Source organism: Myotis daubentonii, chromosome X (assembly GCF_963259705.1).
Source record: "Myotis daubentonii chromosome X, mMyoDau2.1, whole genome shotgun sequence".
NCBI classification, from domain to species: Eukaryota; Metazoa; Chordata; class Mammalia; order Chiroptera; family Vespertilionidae; genus Myotis; species Myotis daubentonii.
Window position 1 is genome coordinate 42,595,736 of NC_081861.1, and position 18,975 is coordinate 42,614,710.

An 18,975-nucleotide genomic window follows, 5' to 3' on the forward strand; every position below is an offset into this window, starting at 1 on the left:
ATTATACTTCATACAAATGCAATACTATGTTCTCAGAAAGACCCAAGTCTTAACTTAAGCAGATAAATAATTATGAACCACAATACAACAACAGAATCCTCATTTATGGATTTTTCTATTAGCTAATACTTACAGGCATTAGAATCAGCCGTGGGCAAACTACGGCCAGCGGGCCGGATCCGGCCCGTTTGAAATGAATAAAACTAAAAAAAAAAAAAAAAAAAAAAAAAAAAAAAAAAAAAAAAAAAAGACCGTACCCTTTTATGTAATGATGTTTACTTTGAATTTATATTAGTTCACACAAACACTCCATCCATGCTTTTGTTCCGGCCCTCCGGTCCAGTTTAAGAACCCATTGTGCCCCTCGAGTCATAAAGTTTGCCCACCCCTGCATTAGATGGTTATCTTTATTTTTTAATATATTTTTTATTGATTTCAGAGAGGAAGGGAGAGGGAGAGAGAGATAGAAACATCAATGATGAGAGAGAATTATTGATTGGCTGCCTCCTGCATGCCCCCTACTTGGGATCGAGCCTACAATCCAGGCATATACCCTTGACCAGAATCGAAACCGTGACCCTTCAGTTCGCACCAACGCTCTACCCACTGAGCCAAGCCAGCTAGGGCTAGCTGGCTATCTTTAATTAACATGGACCACAAGTGGGGAAAAAAATCACAATACTAAACGAAGAGCCTTGTATGTATATGTGGGTTTATAATATATCAGCATTTTCAAATTTATTTGGCCTATAAAAGGTACCTTTTTGGAGGAGGTTGTGGAAAAGGGAGAAAAATACAAAATTAAAAACTTTTGTTTTATTCCTTAAACATGGGCTTCCAGATAATATGCCTCAAATGGGTCACTAAAATGCCCAGAGATTATTTTCCCCTGCCTTCAGGAAGCTGAGTGGGCTCTGGTCACTTCTGTGTACTTATCGTATATGTTGGGAGAACCTTCTTCTATGCTCTAGGGGTCAGATCAGAATTACATTCGTGTTCCAATCCTATGACAATCATTGCCTTAGTGAGTCACTGGTACTTGTGAGGGATTATCATATCCCTCAAATATGTAAATATTGGGCTAGATAAAGCTTGTGAGAACTTTTACCATACCATGTGTGTGTGTGTGTGTGTGTGTGTGTGTGTGTGTGTGTGTGTGTGTGTGTGTGTTTAGGAGGCATACAGGAGAAATCCAATAAAATTTACACTGTCAAATAAAGATATTATGATTATATAAACAAATAGTCATTTAATTATTTCTGGCTATAAGGCTGTGCCTAATCATCCTCTGTCTCTTCTATATTCTAGGTCTGGTCATAAATCAGGTATCCAAAGAGATCTTGTTATTAAATACATTGAATACATTGCCTTAAAAATGAGAACTCAGTGCCCTATAAAAAGGTGTTGCTGGTCCAGGCAATTTCACAGAGATGAAGGTGTAGCTTAGGATGCAGTACATAAGTTCCTGACTGAAGGCTTTCGATTGGACAGGCTAAAGTTGAGACTTACATCTTTTACTCTCATATCTTATCTGTCTCTCTTTTCTTTCCCCCTGTTTTCACTCCATTTCCCTCACTCAGCTCTGTCCTCCCTTCCCTTCTTTTTCTCCTTGCCATGCTGTTTTCCCTCTTACCTTCCATGGAGGTCTGCATTGGTACTGATAAGGTGTTAAGTTCATTAACTCCTTTCCATTATCAAAAAAGGTCTTTTCCCTGGCTTGTGATTGGCAATAAAGGAGGCTTGACTAATAAATATCTTTTGTGATATTTCAATAGCAATATTAATTAAATTTACTTTTTTCTTTTGCATAGAATGCTCTTCCCCCAGATATTTGCATGGCTCACTCACTGACTTTCTCCAGGTCTCTGCTCAACAAAGAAACCATCTCTTACCAAAATATATTAAAACTAGAGGTCCAATGCACAAAATTCGTGCATGGGGGGGATCCCTCAGCCTGGCCTATGCCCTCTTACAATCTGGGATCCTTCACTCCTAACCACCTGCCTACTTGCTCCTAACCACCCGCCTGCTCTCTCCTTACCACCCACCTGCTCACTTCTTAGGCTTGGCTCGCTGTTCCTCAGTGCTGCCATGGAGGCAGGGGAGGCTCCACCATTGCAACTGCGTTTGCCAGCTGTGAGCCCAGCTTCTGGCTGAGTGGTGCTGAGCAGCACTCCTGCAGTGGGAGCATACAGACCACCAGGGGGAAGCTCCTGCATTGAGCATCTGCCCCCTGGTGGTCAGTGTGCAACATAGGGACCAGTCGTTCAGGTCTTTCTGGTCATTCAGTCGTTCTGCTGTAAAGGTCACTGGGCTTTTATATATATAGGTAGCACCACTTCACCCCACCCCACTCTTCTCTAGCTTTTTACTCTGCTTCCTCATAGGACTTACAGCAATCTGAAATATTAAATGTCTGTGTTTATATTTGTTTATCATCTTTCTCCCTTGACTAGATTAGAACATGAGCACAGGCACTTTTAAAAATATATATATATTATTGATTTCTGAGAGGAAGAGAGAGAGAGAAACATCAATGATGAGAGAGAATTATTTATCAGCTGCCTCCTGCATGCCCCACACTGGGGATTGATCCCACAACCTGGGCATGTACCCTGACTGGAAATGGAACAGTGACCTCCTGCTTCATAGGTAGATGCTCAACCACTGAGTGATGCCAGCTGGGTGGCTCTTTGTTTTATTCATTATTTTATCCACAGTGTCTAGCATATAGTTGGCATTCAGTAAATATTGGTTGAATGAATGAATGAACATCCACATTTATAAGCATAAAACTATGAGCTTCAAGGCTATATTTTAAGACCTCCCCCCTTAGTCCTATGAAGTTGAACCATCTGTTTGTTTTCTATTTGCATAAGCATTATTAGTAAATTACATTACTTCAATCACAGTAGGGGCAAAAACCATGGAGTGAATTAAAATGCACCCCTGCCCAAGAAACTTCCCTCAATGTAAGATTCTCTAAAGAGATCTTTCCAACTTAATTCATGTAACATTGTGTACCACTGAAAATAAGCTATTCTATACTACGCATTCTTACACAAGCACATTGTGGTCCTTTCCTTTGGCTATATCATAAAGCCTTTTATAAAGGCAGAGAGCATGTCATACAGTTCTTTATCTTTTATCCTGTGGCACAATACCTTTGTTATATTAGACAGTCTCCAAATATGTGATAGGTTCATTATTTATTTGTTGCTCATCACCCTAATGTGAGTATCAGGGGATGTTTCTGTTACTTCATCCGTCCAATGAAGGGTTGATCTAAATCATTTCTAGGGTCTTTCTGGCTCTGATTCTCTATGGTTCTATACTCAACATACCTACAAAACATATCTCTTTAAAAGGCTTTCTTTTACTTCAACTATAATAAGGTTGAATCATTGCTACTTAATTCTTAACAACAGACATTTTGTTAAATTGGTTAAAAATTAGCAACTGAGATGTCAAGCTGAGTGTAATAATGAGCTGAGTTAAAAATAATTTAATGAATTCATGTACCCTTTTAACACATATAATTTAGAATGGGCTAAAAATGACTTCCATGAAAGATGGACTATGCTAGAAAAATCTCTACCACATAACTGTTAATATTTCTACCTTTTTAGATAAGACCTATACTCCATAACCTTGGCATTAAAAAAATATTTTTTATTTTGTAGCTTATTCAGGCCTTTTGGGTCTCAGAGTTTGAGCCTGGTTTACCCTCACCATTTTAGAGCCTCCATCTCAGATGCTAAACTATCATTTTATTAAAATATATGTGTTCTCTTTAGTCATGTCATGTCATTGTATCTGTATGTTTTCACTGTTAATCTTATTGTATACTTCTCCTATGACTACTAGGAAACATTCAGGACCAAAATGAGGTTTCTCACCTTAATTCTGTAATAAGGAGTCACTGTTAGTAAATAAATCTACTCTAAGCACCTCTCTCCTTGAAGGCAGACACTGAGCCACCTCTAGGACCAGCTTCATTCTTCTCTACCACCTTATGAGGGAAACCAGAATTCCCCTCATCCCTATGGAAATGAGAGTAATGAACTGTATATCAGGCCACTAGCCCTTTTATTAAGATAAGAAAGTATCCTATAAGGTTTCATACAGAAAGTCAAGAGATATCTGAAAAAAAAAATGCTCCAAGTCACTAATCATCCAAGAGATGCAGATCAAAATGACAATGAGGCATCACTTCACACCTGTCAGAATGGCTGTCATCAACAAATAAACCAACAACAAGTGTTGGTGAGGATGTGGAGGAAAGGGAACCCTAGTACACTGCTGGTGGGAATGTAGACTGGTACAGCCACTGTGGAAAACATTATGGGATTTCCTCAAAAAATTAAAAATGGAACTCCCATTGGACCCAGTGATTCCACTTTTAGGAATATATCCCAAGAAAAGTGAAACACTCATCAGAAAGAATATATGCACCCCTATACGCACAATTTACAATAGCTAAGATTTGGAAACAGCCTAAATGTCCATCAGCAGATGATTGGATTAAAAAAATGTGGTATAAATGGACACAGACACTAGAAGGGTGAGGGCAAGTGCTGGGGGGTGGGAGTGCCTAGGGAGAGGTAAATGGGGGGGGGGGGGAGGAGACATATGTAATACTTTAAACAATAAAGAATTTTTTTAAAAAAAGAAAAAAACTCTTATCTACTAATATAGTTAATACGGTGAAGAGCTATTAATCAACTGTGATTCTATTCTTTTTTAAAAATTTATTTTTATTGATTTCAGAGACAGGAAATAAGAGGGAGAGAGATAGAAACATCAATGAGAGAGAAACATTAATAAAAGAGAAACATCAATCAGCTGCATCCAGAATGCCCCCTGCTGGAGACTGAGCCAGAAACCAGTGCATGTGCCCTAACCAGGAATAGAAATGTCAACCTCTTGATGCATGGGGTGATGCTAAACCACTGAGCAACACTGGCTGGACTGTGATTCTATTCTTATTGTGCACCCTACCCCTAACTTTTCTACACTAACCATGTGTCCAGTCCCACATGAGCACTCAAAATCTTGATATTTTAAATAAAATAAAAAACCACACAACTGTGGTATATTTACACAATGGAATACCATGCAGAAATAAAAAGAAAGAATTCTTACCATTTGCAACAGCATGGATGGACCTGGAGAGAATTATGCTGAGCGAAATAAGCCATTTAGAGAAAGATAAGTATCATGTGATCTCACTCATATGTGTAATGTAATGAACCAAATAAACTAATAATCAAAAATAGACCCAGTGTCATAGAAGCATGAACAGGATGTTGAAACTCAGAGGAAGGCAGGGGAGGGTGAGTGGGAAGAGATGAACCAATGAACTTGTATGCATATATGCATAATTTGTGGACACAGACAATAGGGTGGCAAAGGCCTGGGTAGGGGAGGCAGAGCAGACTGGAAGAGGTTAATGGGGAGGGGGGAAGGAGGACTGATGCAATACTTTCAACAATAAAGATTTTAAATTTTTTTTTCAAAAGTTAAATACTCTCAGAGAAAACAAGATGGCGGCATAGGTAAACACCAGAGATTGCTGCCTTGCACAACCACTTCAAAAATGCAACTAAAAGACGGAACAGACATCACCCAGAACCACAGGAAGGCTGGCTGAGGGGAAATTCTACAACTAGAAGGAAAGAGAAAAGCATACCGAGACTCAGAGGAGGCGCAGTGCAGAAGTCAAATACTAAGGTGCGGAGGTGCGCATGGAGCAGGCTGGCGGCTGAGGGCACAGTTGTCTGTTTCAAATGGGAGGGAGTCTCAGGCTCTGAGCTCCAGTTCTGGGCGAGTCTCTAGGGACCCAGACTCAAACGGGAGAAGTGGGACTGTCTGGCATTGGTCAGAACTTGAGGGCAGCTTTCTCTCTGAGGTTTGTAGCGATTGCTGGGACACTGAGAGGCAGAGCCTCTGGGGACAGGACTGAGAGCTGCCATAACTGCTCGCTCTGCCCACCCTGTTGATCCCCTGGGACCCGCCCTGCCCAAGCCTTGCACAGAGGCTTTTGCGGGATAGCCTCAGGCAAAGGCTAGATTAGCACCTCCCTAGAGGACAGAAGTTCTCCCACTGCAGACACAGCTGATTCTCACAGCCAGTTGGCCTGGAGGTCAAATCCCCCCCCAGTATTACCTACAACAATCAAGGCTTAACTACAACAAGACTGCACACAAAGACCACAAGACTGGTGAGACCGCCGATAAATATAGTGAGATCCTCAAGAAATCTAATGAGACCCTTGATGTTGTGATAAAGAACCAACTAGAAATTAAGCATACACTGACTGAAATAAAGAATATTATACAGACTCCAACAGCAGACCAGAGGAGTGAAAAAATCAAGTCAAAGATTATAAATGTGAAGAAGCAAAAAACACTCAACTGGAAAAGCAAAATGAAAAAAGAATCCAAAAATAAGAAGATAGTGTAAGGAGCCTCTGGGACAGCTTCAAGCATACCAACATCAGAATTATAGGGGTGCCTGAAGATAAGAGAGAGAAAGATATTGAAAACCTATTTGAAGAAATAATGACAGAAAACTTCCCCTACCTGGTGAAAGAAATAGACTTACAAGTCCAGGAAGCACAGAGAAACCCAAACAAAAGGAATCCAAAGAGGACCACACCAAGACACATCATAATTAATATGCCAAGAGCAAAAGACAGAGAATCTTAAAAGCAGCAAGAGAAAGAAACTCAATTACCTACAAGGGAATACCCATACAACTGTCAGCTGATTTCTCAACAGAAACTTTGCAGGCCAGAAGGGAGTGGCAAGAAATATTCAAAGTGATGAATAGCAAGAACCTACAACCAAGATTACTTTATCCAGCAAAGCTATCATTCAGAATTGAAGGTCAGATAAAGAGCTTCACAGATAAGGAAAAGCTAAAGGAGTTCATCACCACCAAACCAGTATTATATGAAATGCTGAAAGGTATCCTTTAAGAAGAGAAAGAAGAAGAAAAAGGTAAAGCTACAAATTATGAACAACAAATACGTATCTATCAACAAGTGAATCTAAGAATCAAGTGAATAAATAATCTGATGAACAGAATGAACTGGTGATTATAATAGAATCAGGGGCATAGAAAGGGAGTGGACTGACTATTCTGGGGGGGGGGAAGGGGTGTGGGAGATGTGGGAAGAGACTGGACAAAAATCGTGCACCTATGGATGAGGACAGTGGGTGGGGAGTGAGGGCGGAGGGTGGGGCGGGAACTAGGAGGAGGGGAGTTATGGGGGGGAAAAAGAGGAACAAATGTAATAATCTGAACAATAAAGATTTAATTTTTTAAAAAAGTTAAATATTCTCTTTACATGTAAAATCTCATTTCATCCTTATATTTATCCCAAGGGTTATTTCTACTAAAAAATTATAAGAACTATTTTACAGATAGGGAAACTGAGACTCAGAAATATTAAGCAACTTAATATGTAAGTAATACAGTTAATGTGATATAGACAGTACTCAAGTAATACAGACAGTATTCAAACCCTGGTCTAGCTTAACACCAGAGTTCAATTTTTTTTTAATATATTTTATTGATTTTTTTACAGAGAGGAAGGGAGAGAGATAGAGATTTAGAAACATCGATGAGAGAGAACATCGATCACCTGCCTCCAGCACATGTACCTGTGCCCGCAACCCAGGTACATGCCCTTGACCGGAATTGAACCTGGGACCTTTCAGTCCGCAGGCCGATGCTCTATCCACTGAGCCAAACCGGTTTTGGCGAGAGTTCAAATTTTTTATCACTAAATTGTATTAGCAGTTCAGAACAAGGTAAGCACAGGAATGCATATTCAGCATCTTCTGGACAAGTAGCTTTGAAAAGCTCATTAAACACCCACATTAGTTACCTTAACTACTCATCTATCATTATAAAACTAAAGTCATGAGCAAACTTTCCCATGGCAAGAGAGAGACTTTGCTTTCTGAAAGCAATTTTCCTATATGATAAAGGTTGTTTATAGAGCATTGGAAAGCACTTTATTATTCTTGGAAACAAAGTTATTTTTTGTATACTTAAATGTATGTGAATATAGACATATGTGCATGTCTCTGGGTGAGTGTGCTATATATATATATATATAGCACACTAGTATAACATATAATATACATGGGTATATAATTACATGCGAAAATAATAGGTTACTAAACTATTCCACTAGATTACAGTCTAATATGGATAATAGTTTCTCTAATTTTCACATATATTTTCCCAGATAATACTTCTTTTAAGGAAAAATTAAATCAGAGGCTTAATATTTCAGTAAGAAGATGGAATCCTGGCTAAAATGTATGGTGATTTTCTGAACTGTAGTTGCTATAGATCTCCCTTTTTGTTGAGGTTTGGGAATAGGCACAGTATAATTGTAGTGTTCCAAACACCCCCTTTCTGTGTCTACACTGCTCCCACACCCTACCCTGGCCCACAGTTTCCATTATGCCCTGTTCCTGTCATGTGGTAAAACTTTTTGACATCTTATAATACAAACTAGTGACCCGGTGCACATTAAAGGGGAATTAATTAGAGGAAATATTTTAATGTCGCTATTTGCCCTTTCTTTATAATATAAGTGTCAGAGATGAAAGAAAATTAGTAAAATGTATATGAAAATCTTCCTCTTGTCAGAGTCTGGAGTGCACCACAGAAACCAGAGTCAAGTCCCCACCCACCCTCATGCACCTTGAAATCGTACAAGATCCAGACCCTGCTGGCCCCACCCCTGCCAGGTGGGGGGTGTGACCTCAGGTTGCCTGGCCCGGTGTTGGGGTGGGGGGCATGGCCTGAGGTCCCCTGGCCCGGGCCATGGGGTGTGTCTTGAGGTCCCATGGCCCAGGCCAGGGGGCACATCCTGAGGTCCCCCATCAAGCCCTGCCAGGTGGGGGGGCGCAGCCTCAGGTCCCCTGGCCTGGCCCCGGGGTGGAGTGCGTGGTCTGAGGTCCCCTGGCCTGGGCTGGGGCAGAGGGCACACCTTGAGGTCCCCATCAAGCCCTGTCAGGCGGGGGGCACGGCCTGTGGTCCCCTGTCAAATCCTGCCGGGCGGGGGATGTGGCCTGAGGTCCCCTGTCCCAGTCCAGCACCATGCAGACTCAGGTCCCTGCTGATTGCTTGTAAAGGCTCATTATGGGAACTTGGCATCCACTGTGGATGCAGCCATCTTGTGTTATGGAATCCCTGCCTCTACTGTGGGCACAGCTATCTTATTACTGCACGATGGTCAATTTGCATATCCCCTCTTTATTAGATAGGATATTTCCAGGATATTAAACATAAAAAAAGAACTATGGAGAAAGGGAAATATTAATCTCAAATGACGGAATTGCACATACAAGAGAAGAAGAATAATCTATATACATAAAAGCCTAAATGACTGTTACGACCGAACAACTGGAATGACTGGTCAACCAGTCACTATGACATGCACTGACCACTAGGGGACAGATGCTCAACACTGGAGCTTCCCCCTGGTGGTCAGTGAAGTCCCACAGTGGGAGTGCCGCTCAGCTGACTGACGCATCCTGGTGGCCCACCATTCCCTCAGTAACCCTGCAGGTCTAATCTCCAGAGAACAGTTCAGGTACTGATGGACCAGTGCCATTGGCATGATCCTGACAGCACTGCCGGCTGGCTGGATCCAGATCCCGGGCCGGCAAGGGCATCCCACCATCCACCTGGAGTGTCAATCACGTCTTGGCCCCCTCCACCCCCTGGGGACCCCACCCATGCATGAATTCGTGCACTGGGCCTCTAGTCTTCATATAATTACCTGCTAAACCTCACACACCACTACATTCATTGTGACTTCTGTGTAGGACCATTTCCTGTAGCCTGGTCTATCACACTGCATGAATATTGACAGCCTCAAATAGTGTTTTGTAAATTTGACTGAGCATAAGAATCACCAGGGGAGATTTATTAAAAATATGTATACCTAGATTATTCTCCAAAAACTTCAGATACAGGTCATCTGCAGTAGGATCAGGAGTCAGTTTGTAAAAAGCATTCTGGGTAAATCTGATGTTCAGTGAGCTTTGGGAACATTGACCTCATGACAGTCCAATGAATGACAATGGTTACTGTAAAATAGCACTGAAGTTTTTGCCATCGCCATCTAACACAAATGCAATCAGGTAGACAAAATACTTACTTAAACTTTAAGAGCAATTTTAATTCCTTTCCTGCTGAAGCTGAGAGTGAATCATGCTTTCAATCTGAATTTAGCTCATCTTCTTGGATTGCTATACTGTCTCCACTCATATTTTCTGGTGAAAAAGCAGTTCAATAGTCCTTTGCCAATAAAAGCTAGAATCCTATTACCATAGTTCACTCAATATAAAAAGAAATGTCCTATCATTTGTTTTTAATGGAGTTTAATATAATAAGAAATATTTAATAGCAAGTCAAACACTATTGTATTTTATAGCTACATCCTCATACTATATATCTAAAACTAGTCTAAACTTTAGTTTCACTGCAAAACATTGATTTTATTTTCTGCAGTAGGGAGAAAATTATGTCATCATGTAAAACATGCTATTAAGTAAAATAGATTTTTTAAATAAAAGCAAGATAATTAAACCGCAGCTGTCAATCATAAGCTTATGTTACTATGATTGCTGAGACAGGCTTTATGACATCCAAGTATCCTCCTGCAGAAAAGTAAGCTCACACTAAACACAGAAACTACTTATCTCCAGTAACCAGTAATTATATTATATTGTTAAGTAACACCCAACAAACATGGTAACTTCTGCAGTCTCTGAACAGTTTATGACAATGTTGGGGACATTGTAGTTGCTCAATAAGTGACCATTTTAAAAAGGAAGCAAAGGGAATGTTAAATTTTTATTGTTGTTTTTGTTTGTGTTGTATATTTGTTAGCAAAAACTCATGCAAATCTCAGCAAGAGGAACCCTTCATTTTATCTGATCTATCACCACATGCTTTGGACATGAATACATCAAATAAAAACCACAAAAGCTTCCTTTTTCACATTGACTTTACATAGCAAAATTATCTATGTAAAAATAAAGAAATGGCCTTAAGGGGATGATAAAATCACTTTATTGTACTTTTTTAATATCCTAATGAATGCATGCTAGGGTTTAATATTATTACACACCTCTTCTACAGAAAGTGCTGTGCTAGATACTGGGAAAGGAGAATATATTAGTTGTATCAGTCAGGATTTTTCAGAAAAACAGAACCAATAGGGGTGTGTGTGTGTGTGTATGTGTGTATGTGTGTGTGTGTAGAGGGAGAGAGAGAGAGAGAGAGAGAGAGAGAGAGAGAGAGAGAGAGAGAAAGAGAGAGAGAGAGAAACAGATTTTTTTTTAAAAAAAAAAATTGGCTCACATAATTGTGGGGCTTGGCAAGCTCAGAATCTGCAGAGTAAACCAAAAGGCTGAAAACCCAGGGAAGAGTTCATACTGCAGTTTAAGCCTGAAGGCAGAATCCCTTCTTCTTTGAGGCCATTATTCCTTTTTTCTCTCAAAGCTTTCAACTGATTGGATGAGACCCATCCAAATTAAGGAAGATAACATGCTTTACTGAAAGTCTACTAATTTAAATGTTAATCTCATCTAAAAAATACTGTCACAGAGACATCTAGACTGGTGCATAATCAAATATCTCAGTACTATCATCTAGCTAAGTTGACACATAAAATTAACTATAGAGGGTTACAGAAATAAATAACATATGTATTAATAGCATATAAATTACTCATATTTTGAGCCAGTGATTCTGTCCTATTATCTGTTCTAAGAAATAATCATAAATGTACACAAAAATTTCAAACCAAAAATATTCTAACTGCTTTTTAAAAATGTTTTTATTGATTTAAGAGAGAAGAGAGAGGGAGAGAGAGATAGAAATATCAATGATGAAGGAGAATCATTGATCAGCTGCCTCCCATATGCCTCCTACTGGGGATTGAGCCTGAAACCCAGGCATGAGCCCTGACCAGGAATCAAACTGTGATCTCCTGGTTCCTGGGTCAATGCTCAACCACTGAGCAACACTGGTCAGACTCTAACAGCTTTTTAAATTTACTTACTTAGTTAATTATTATTTAAAGTATTACATATGTCTCCCTTTTCCCCCCATTGACCTCCCCTGGCCACTCCCACTCCCCAGGACAAGCCCCCACCTCCCCAGTGTCCGTGTCCATGGGTTATGCTAATATGCATGCATACAAGTCCTTTGGTTGATCTCTTACTCCCCCTCCGCTCCCTTCTCTCTAAGGTTGGGTGGTCTATTCAGTGTTACTTTGTCTCTGAATCTATTTTTGTTCATCAGTTTATGTTGTTCATTATATACCATATATGATGAGATCATGTGATATTTATCTTTCTCTGACTGGCTTATTTCGCTTAGCATAATGCTCTTCAGGTCTATCCATGTTGTTGCAAATGGTAAAAGTTCCTTCTTTTTATAGAAGCATAGTATCCCATTGTGTAGAGGTACCACAGTTTTTTAATCCACTCATCTACTGATGGGCACTTAGGCTGTTTCCAAATCTTAGCTAGAGATTCAAATCAAAACAACAATGAGGTACCATCTCACACTTGTCAGAATGGCTATCATCAACAAATCAACAAAGGACAAGTGCTGGCAAGGATGCGGAGAAAAATGAACCCTCGTGCACTGCTGGTGGGAATACAGACTGGTGCAGTCCCTGTAGAAAACAGTATGGAGATTTCTCAAAAAACTAAAAATGGAACTCTCATTTGACCCAGTAATCCCAATTCTGGGAATATACCCCAAGAAACCAGATACACCAATTAGGAAGGATATATGCACCCCTATGCTCATAGTGGCACGACTTACAATAGCTGAGATTTGGAAACAGCCTAAGTGCCCATCAGCAGATGAGTGGATCAAACAGCTTTTTTATAGTGATAAATTTTTTAAACAACCTAGCTGAGTACCAGCAGTGGAACAATAAAATAAAATATATTACAACTATACTATTGAGTATACACCTATTTTTAATGCATGTTTTCAATAAAATTTAGGCTTAGGAAATGTGTCAAACAAAATTAGAATCCTAAACTCTATATACACATGATGACAATTTTGTTTTATACTTGTACTGAGAGAAAGGAAAAGATGGGAAGGATATATGCCAAAGCAAAATTAACAGAGGTTTCCTCCGGGTTGTGAGGTTGTGAGTGATATTTTTCTATACTTTTCCCGTCAAGTTTTTTTTAAGAAAATAGTTCACTTTTTCATTAAAGATAAATCTGCTGACTTCAAAGTTATACTGACCATATGTATATATCTCCACTACCTCAATTAACATATCAAACAATGAAAAACACTGTATACAGCACATACAAAACAGTTAATGATCTGCAAGTGAATAAATGGGTGGTGTCAGCAAATGAGGACTATCATTAAGTTCCTGGAAACAAACAGAGGAATGGTAATGAAGAAAGCAAGGTAAAGTAAGCCACAGCCTACAGAAATGGCGCTCAACCTGAGCTGCATAGTAGAATCAAGTAGTGAGCTTCTGCAACTAGTAATGCCCAGATCTACCCCCAAGAATTCTAATTTAATTGGTCCAGGGTGAGGCCTTGGCATTTAGATTTTTTAAAGCTGCAGAGTTGATTCTATAAGTACAGCTAAGGCTGAGAACCACTGGCCTAAACAAAGCAGTACTTTTCAAATGTGTTTTGAAATATGTTAATATGTATATGAAAGACATGGCGAACTCGTTAAAATGTAAATTCTGATGAAGTGGGTCAGGGGTGTGGCCTGTAAATCTGCATTTCTAACATGCTTCCAGGTACTGTTGGGTACTGCTAGTCCACAGAGCACACTTGGATCCTGAAGCCTTTTGGCTCTCAAACTTAAGGATGCATCAGAATCCCCTGTTTAAATACTGAAGTTTCTGATTTGTGGGTCTGGGGTGCGGTGGGGCCTCCAAGTTTATATTTCTTAGTAATTTCCCAGTGATACTGATGATACTAATCCTGGGACTACACTTTGAAAACAATTGCTATATTCATCTTGGAGGAAACTACTATATCCTCCACAACTCTTCATAGAGTCTGATCTCCATAGTTTAATAAATAATCTGTATTTTTGAGACACTTCTAACCCTACTTGTCTCTCTCACTGAGAACTCCAGACAGACAGACTTCTCCCTCTTATATAAAACTCAAAGAACTCTTTTCTAAAGAAATTGCATTGCCCTGACCAGTTTGGCTCAGTGGCTATAGCATCGGCCTGCGGACTCAAGGATCCCAGGTTTGATTCCGGTCAAGGGTATGTACCTTGGTTGTGGGCATATACCCAGTAGGAAGTGTGCAGGAGGCAGCTGATCTCATCGATGGTTCTCTCTCACCGATGTTTCTAACTCTCTATCCTTCTCCCTTCCTCTCTGTAAAAAATCAATAAAATATTTTTTTTTAAAAAAAGAAAGAAATTGCACAACCCCAGAGCAGTCTTCTGAAATTAGGTATTTAGTTATCCCTTTGGGGGGAGTTGTTTACTGATTTTTAAACACCTCACTCAGTCCTCACCCAATGACCTTAAAGCCTGAGAAGTTTGAACCCTCACTGTGCATCAGAATCACTGGATGAGCTTTAAAAAAACTTAAGAAAGCTCTTGCAAAAAAGTAGTAGTGGTAAGGACTGAATCCGTTTGAATATAGACCTGAGACTAAACAAAAGTAAGTATTATGGTTTTAAGCACATAAAGTTGTAAACTTTGAACAAGAATTAATAAAAATATCAAGGCAGATTGCAAAAAAAGTGCTAGGGTGTTGATTTCCTCACTTTTCATAGCAGAGAGTTATAGTGGTTCTCAACCTCCTGGCCCTTTATTTTTTGTAAATATACTTTATTGATTTTTTTACAGAGAGGAAGGGAGAGGGATAGAGAGTTAGAAACATCGATGAGAGAGAAATATCGATCAGCTGCCTCCTTCACACTCCCTACTGGGGATGTGCCCGCAACCAAGGTACATGCCCTTGACCAGAATCGAACCTGGGACCCTTGAGTCCACAGGCTGATCCTCTATCCACTGAGCCAAACCAGTTAGGGCAACCTTCTGGCCCTTTAAACACAGTTCCTCATGTTGTGACCCAACCATAAAATTATTTTCGTTGCTACTTCATAACTGTAATGTTGCTACTGTTATGAATTGTAATGTAAATATCTGATATGCAGGATGATCTTAGGTGACCCTTGTGAAAGAGTTGTTCGACCACCAAAGGGGTCGTGACCCACAGGTTGAGAACCGCTGGTTTAGAAACAATAAGGTGAAGTTAAGAAAGAATATAATGACCTGCTCAACTTCCTAATTATTTTTAAATCATTTTAATAATTTGTTAACCATAGAGATATTCTGGAAATTAATACCTCCTGTGCTAAAAATATTTACCGTAAAATCAGCAATCATTTGTTTTAGTTTCAGTTCAGTTACTTTTTCTGACCTTAAATTCAAGTTATGCGTTTAGGAGTTTAGGTGTCATATTTATACTCTTCAGCGGATAGATAGTTATGTATGGTGCTAAGATGCCTTTGATACATTAGGTATACATTAGATGACATGAAAGATTAGAGAGCTGATGATATCTGAGGCAGCTTAGGCAAGTAGGTATAGCAATGAAACAGTAGGCCAAACCTCATGCTTCCAACTTTCAGAGTAGCCAGGGTCAGGAAGAAGGGGTCTGGTGACAAAAGGCAAGAAACCACTGGGAAGCAAAGAAGGAAGGATATGTCAGAGGTGGTGCAGGCATTGGGCCATAAAGGTGCCACACAGGGCTCTGTTATACAGGGACAATGAAAGCCAGAGTCCATGATAAGTCTTATGGCATCACATGGCCCTGCTCCAACAGAAAGGAATCTGCAACTTTGTAGGGAAGTCGAAGAAGCAGATGCATACCTTCAGTGAGAAACTAAACACAAATCCCAGGCCTCAAGACCTGGCTCATGAATGCAGAGGTTCTTATCTTAAGGAAACTAACCACCCACAGGATGAGGGAAACCATCTGGAGTCAAAGAGCTTTAAGGCTGCCTCTGGGCAGAGTAGCCAGAATTCTGAGAGCTAGTCTATATAGTAGATACGCATGAACAGACTGGATGTTAACAACAGAGGAGCCAAATCTGAGTTGAAAAAGGTAGGCCAAGCCAGAAGAAGCAGGAAAGGATAATGGTGCCAATACTCAGCAACTCTGCTATAGCATATGTGTTCTGACTATGTGTTCCCCATTCCAGTCCACTGTGTTCACACTCTCCCTCTCCCACTTCCCCAACATTCATGTTCATTTTCATATTATAAATATCTATTAAATGTATGATACTGCTAAAAACAAACTAATGAAAACAATCTCTGTCTTCATACCCAGTCTAAATGATGTTCTGATAAACTACATTGGTACTGTGAAATTCTTAAGATATTTTATAAAATCCTTTATACTTTGGCTTAAGTTTTACAGTACAAAGGAAATTTAACAAAAGCCCTAGTCCAGACAGTTTCACAGATGAGTTTTACCAAACCTTCAAAGAACAACTAACACCTATCCTCCTCAAACTATTCCAAAAAATCCAAGCGGAAGGAACACTTCCAAGCTCCTTTTATATGGCCAGCATTACCCTAAGTCCAAAACCAGATAAGGGCACTACAAGGAAAGAGAATTACAGGCCAATATCCCTGATGAATATAGATGCTAAAATCCTCAACAAAATATTAGCAAACCGAATCCAGCAACATATTAAAAAGATCATACAACATGACTAAGTGGGATTTATTCCAGGGATGCAAGGCTGGTATAATATTTGCAAATCAATAAATGTGATACATCACATAAATTAAAAGACAAAAATCATATGATCATATCAATAGATGCAGAAAAAGCATTCGACAAAATCAAACACCTATTTTTTATAAAAAATCTCAGCAAAGTGGGAATAGAGGGGTCACACCACAACATAATAAAGGCTGTATATGAAAAACTTACAGCAAACATCAGATTCAATGGGCAAAACTAAAACCATTTCCCTAAGAGCAGTAGCAAGACAGGGATGTCTACTTTCACCACTCTTATTCATAACTAGGGGCCCAGTGCACGAAATTCGTACACTGGGTGTGTGTGTGGGGGGGAGTGTCCCTCAGCCCAGCCTGCCCCCTCTCACATACTGGGAGCCCTCAGGCGTTGACCCCCATCACCCTCCAATCGCAGGATCGGCCCCTTGCCCAGGCCTGACGCCTCTGACAGAGGTGTCAGGCCTGGGCAGGGGACCCTCATTTCCCCCCATCACTGGTTCTGCCCCCAGCCGAGGCCTGATGCCTCTGGCCCAGGCATCAGGCCTGGGCAGGGGACCCCCAGACCCCTCCAATTGCTGGCTCTGCCCCTTGACCAGGCCTGATGCCTCAGCCAGAGGTGTCAGGCTTGGACAGGGGACCCCCATCTCCCCCCAATCACTGGCTCTGGCCCCCGCCCAGGCCTGAGGCCTCTGGCCCAGGAATCATGCCTAGGCAGGGGACCCCCATCTCCCTCTGATCGCTTGCTCCACCCCCTGCCCAAGCCTGACGCCTCTGACCCAGGCTTCAGGCCTGGGCAAGGGGACCATCATATCTCCCCAATCCCCGGCTCTGCCCCCCGCCCAGGCCTGATGCCTCGGCCAGAGGAGTTGACCCTCATCACCCTCCAATCACCAATCACCGGATCGGCCCCTTGACCAGGCCTGAGGCCTCTGGCAGAGGTGTCAGGCCTGGGCAGGGGACCCCCAGCTCCCCGTGGTTGCAGGCTCTGCCCCTGCCCAGGCCTAACGCCTCTGGCTGAGGCGTCCGGCTCGGGCAGCGGGGACCCGCAGCTGCAGCGGCCCCGCGATCATCGGCTCCGCTTTAGGCCCAGGCAAGGGACCCCTAGCTCCCGGGACTGCCAGCTTTGACCATGCCCAGCTCCCATCACTGGCTCCACCCCTACTTCCTGCTATCACTGGCCAGGGCGGCAAAGGCGCCTGATTCTCCGATCATGGCTGGGGGGCAGGGCAAAGACGGCCCTGGGGCCGCCTTTGCCCTGCCCCCCAGCTCTTAGCTCCCCCCTGGGTTTCTGATCACTGTCAGTGGCAGGGGGCTTCTTCCTGCTTTCCCTTTCGCCTCCCTGCATTGTGCCTACATATGCAAATTAACTGCCATCTTGTTGGCAGTTAACTGCCAATCTTATTTGGCAGTTAATTTGCATATAGCCCTGATTAGCCAATGAAAAGGGTATTGTCGTACGCCAATTACCATTTTTCTCTTTTATTAGTGTAGATAGTACTGGAAATGCTAGCCACAGTGATCAGACAAGAAGAAAACATAAAAGGCATCCAAATTGGAAAGGAGGACGTAAAACTTTCATTATTCGCAGATGACATGATGATGTCCATAGAAAACCCTAAGGACTCCACCAAAAAAGTGCAAGATTTAAGAAATGAATTTGGCAATGTAGCAAGATACAAAAATAACACCCTGAAATGGATGGCATTTTTATACATCAATAATGAATTTTCAGAAAGAAAACTAAACAAAAAAAGTCCCTTTACCATAACAATACAAAAATTAAGATGTCTAGGAATAAACTTCACCAAGAAGGTAAAAGATGTGTAATCTGAAAACTACAGGACATTGGAAAAAGAAATGTAGGGGAAGATGTAAATAGGTGGAAGAATATACTGTGTTCATGGATTGGTAGAATAAACATCATTAAAACGTCCATACTATCCAAAGCAATCTTTAGAGTCAATGCAATCCCTATTAAATTACAAATGACATATTTCACAGACCTAGAACAAATACTCTGAAAACTTATATCAATCCAAAAAAGTCCCCAAAGAGCTACAGCAATCCTGAGAAAGAAGAACAAAGTTGGAGGGATCAGAATACCAGATATCAAGTTATACTACAAAGCCACTGTAATCAAAACAGTCTGGT